Source organism: Eriocheir sinensis, chromosome 36 (genome assembly GCF_024679095.1).
Source record: "Eriocheir sinensis breed Jianghai 21 chromosome 36, ASM2467909v1, whole genome shotgun sequence".
Classification (NCBI taxonomy): Eukaryota; Metazoa; Arthropoda; class Malacostraca; order Decapoda; family Varunidae; genus Eriocheir; species Eriocheir sinensis.
This window is the reverse complement of record NC_066544.1, coordinates 10,865,670-10,869,742: the sequence shown is the minus strand read 5'-3', so window position 1 is coordinate 10,869,742 and position 4,073 is coordinate 10,865,670.

The window sequence follows — 4,073 nt, the reverse complement described above, 5'->3', positions numbered from 1 at the left end:
TTTTTTTTTTTAATCAAGGATATAGTACGAAGAGGATGGGGGTTGGGATGGCATGTTCCTTCCTTTCTCCTTTGTTGTTTACTTGCAACAATAAACTATCAATCAATCAATCCTGTAATAATATATAAAAAAAAGAGAAATAACTTATTTAAAATTGCATACTTAGGAGGGAAAAAGGTCTGAAGTGGTATTTTAACCGCTTCATTTCCTCATCCCCCTCCCCTGAACACTCCCACTCCTGCCCCCACCCCCTCTCTGTGCCAAGATGAGACAATCGTCATCTTCTTCACTGCTTATCATCCACTTGTTAATGTCTTCCCATGTTAGCTTTACACGCTTCCCCCCCACCCCCCCTCCTCTCTCTCTCTCTCTCTCTCTCTCTCTCTCTCTCTCTCTGGAAAGAATGACCCACCTTTACGCCTACGAAGCCATTAACTCGTGCTTAACATACACCTATCTATCTATCTATCTATCTGAGCATGACAGTAACCAGCAGGAGGGGGAGATATTAATGCCATAGAGGGAGAATATAGTCAGAGAAGCAGACCTTTACCTGAATATTCGGTGGTGTGTGTTATCCGTCTGCTTCGTTGGCACACACACACACACACACACACACACACACACACACACACACACACACTTGTATACATGTTTTTCCTGCCTTCTAACACCTGTGATGCAGAGGTGTGTGTGTGTGTGTGTGTGTGTGACGCGACAAGTGTAGATGCTTCGAGATAATGAGCTCAGCAGTAAACTCGATCCTCCCCCAATACACACACAAATGGAGACTACCAGTTCATAGATAGATAGAGAGATGGATAGATATAGATGGAAATAGATAGATGGATAGATACAGACATATTTATTTTTATAGCAGAGGAAGCAGTTCCAGGGGAGAAAAAAAAATAGAGGAAAATAGCCCGGTAATCACTGCCCCTATAGAAAAAAGGTTAGAAGAATAGCCACAAGAGAGGTCAGTTATAGAGAGGCAAAAAGAAAAAAAAAAGAAAAAAGGAGGAAAAGCACGCTCATCACTGCCCCTATAGGAAAAAAGTTTAGAAGAGTAGCCAAAAGAGAGGCCAGTTATAGAGATAGATAGATAGAGACAGATAGATAGACAGATAGATCGATAAAGTAGCGGAGAGAGAAATGGGAAGGGGGCCTGTTTGGAGACGCCTGGAGAAACCCCCCAGTTTGGCGTCGAAGGGTGGGCAAGGTGACGCGCTCCCAGTCGTATGCCGCCACTGATTGATTGATTGATTAAGAGAAACCTGCGGAGTGTATTCTAGCTGTTCAAAATGGATTTCTCACGCGACCTATATCATCTGAGAGCTCTTGAACAACTTTCGTCGCAATCTCTCGAACTCCGCCCCATCACAAAGACGTAGCATATCATTAAATAGATAGATGCATAAATGAATGAGCATGAAAGCGAAAGCTGCTTCACCGTTCAAGGAAAAGCATTAAAGTAATATGTGAGGCTTCTTTTTTACTGGCTCAAACCGGACGGCGTGTGTGCGAGGCTGCTTGGGAGGAAGAGGCTACGAGCGACTCCTTGTTTTATTTTATTTTTTATTATTACATAACCGGAGTTGGCGTAGTATGTACATGGAGTAAAGCCGGTTTTCTTAGACGGTTCTGACTTTCATATCAACTATTTCCAAAGGCCATGAGGAAGATCAGTAAGGTTCCAATGAGTGTCTTTTTAGGTTCATGGTACTGAAAGTGTCAAACTACCACCGGGAAAGGAAAATAAGGAAAACAAGGAGAGGAAAAAAAGGATGATGATGATTATTGGAACGTTCATTTCTTGGCGCCGCAGGAGAAAAAGGAAAGGGAAGGAAAATAAAATAACGAAGAAAGAAAACTAGGCAAGAGGAAGCAAGAGGAAAATAAATAAGGAAAGCAAAGGAGGGAAAAATAAGGAACAAAGATGAGAGGAAAATAAAGAGCAAAGGAGAGGAAAATTAGAAAAGAGGAAAATATGGGAAGTAAAGGAGAGAAAAATGCCGAAAACTCATACATAAGCCGTATCAAATGTATGTTCAAGAATTACTGAAGAATACCGACTTAAGCTTGTAACCGACCTCGATCCAGTTTCATCAAGTGGCCGCTGGTTCAAAATGCATGTGCTTGCCATGAAAGGAAAGAGAGAAAAGGGAAAGTGAAGAGAGAGGGAATGGAAAGTTGACGAAGAAAAAAAACACGAACTTCATCCGGTGCAGGTGTGTGTGTGTGTGTGTGTGTGTGTGTGTTTGGTGAATCCACAGCCCAAGGCGAACTCACTCACCCCTTCCCCTTCCACTCCTCCTCCTCGTTCCCCTTCCCAGTTCCCCCCTTCGCTATCTCTGCCTCCTCCTCCTCTCCCTACGCCATTCCAATTCTCTCTCTCTCTCTCTCTCTCTCTCTCTCTCTCTCTCTCTCTGCCTCCTCCTCCTCCTCCTCCTATCCCTTTCCCCGTTCACCCTTCACCTGCTGGGGCGGGGGAAAGAAGGGGAGAAGAGAGGGGGAGGGTAGTGCATTGCAAAGCCCCAGCCACGCCCCCTTCGCCTGCCCGCACAGCAACCAACCTCTTGAAAAGCAGCCAAAGGGCAGGAACATGACGAAGAAAACGGGAAAAGAAGAGGAAGAGGAAGAGGAAAGAAAACCAAGCAAGAAGAAGCAAGAGGAAAAGAAGGAAAGTAAAGGTGAGGAAAATGAGGAAAGCTGAAGAGGGGAAAATAAGGAATACGACAAAGAAGAAAGAAAACGAGGCGAGAAAAAATCGAGGAAAATTAGGAGAGGAAAGGAGAGGAAAATAGGAAAAGGAAAGAAGACGAAAATAGGGAAAGGAAAGAAGAGGAAAATAAGGAAAGTAAAGGAGAGGACTATAAGGAAAGCAAAGGAGAGGAACAGAAGGAAAACAAAGGAAAGGAAAACAAGGAGAGAAAGGGAAAGGAAAATAATGAAAGCAGAGGAGAGGAACAGAAGGAAAACAAAGGGAAGGAAAACAAGGAAAGGAAAGGAAAGGAAAATAATGAAAGCAAAAGAGAGGAACAGAAGGAAAACAAAGGAAAGGAAAACAAGGAGAGGAAAGGAAAGGAAAATAATGAAAGCAAAGAAGAGGAACAGAAGGAAAATAATGGAAAGGAAAACAAGGAGAGGAAGGGAAAGGAAAATAAGGAAAGCAAAGAAGAGAAAAATAAGGAGAAATGGAGAGGAAAACAGAGGAAACAAAGGAGAGGAAAATGAGGAAAGCAAAGAAGAGGAAATTTAGAAAAGCAACGGAAAGGAAAATAAAGAAAAGTGAGGGAAATAAGTAGAAAGAAAAAATAAGAAAATCAAAAGGAAGGAATATGAAGGGAACTGGAAAAAGAAGCAAAATAAAGAGATCAAGGTAAAAGAAGGAAAATAAAATAAATCTGTTGGAAAAAAAAAATCCTTCCACTGACGCCGGTTACAAAAAAATACTGATTCGTCAAGTTTCCGGGTTGCTCTTCCTAATAGGCCTATGTTACTGCGGCTTTTAGCGTGTCTAAAGGCCAGTCTGACAATTAACTTCAATCTCTTCTGCTTGTTCTTGTTCTTGTTTTTTTATGATTCTTGTTCTTCTTATTGTTTTTGTTCTTTTCTTTTTTTCTTTTTCTTCTTCTTCCTCTTCTTTTTCCCCCCCTTCTTGACCTTCTCCGCTTTATCTTTCATTTTTTTTCTTCGTTTTCTTCAATTTCTTCTCATTCGTAAGTTTTGCCACCATCATTAATTTGCTTTTCCTCTGTTTCATCAACCCAAAATATCCTTGTTCTTGTTCTATTTTCCTCTACTTTTTTCTTCGTTTTCTTCTATTTCTTCTCACCCATAAGTTTCATCACCATCATCAACCTTCTATTTATCTTTCTCACCACCCCCAAAGTACACCATCACCACCTCCTCCTCCTCCCCCTGATCTTTCTCCTCGTGTTCTTCCTGCCTAACTTCCTAGAACGGCCCCAGGAGTGTTTGGAGAGAGCCGCGGAGGTGTGAATCCAGACGTCAGAACTTCGAGTGATGTTACGGGAAGCCGCGTGACGTAAGGAGGAAGGAAGTACCGGCGG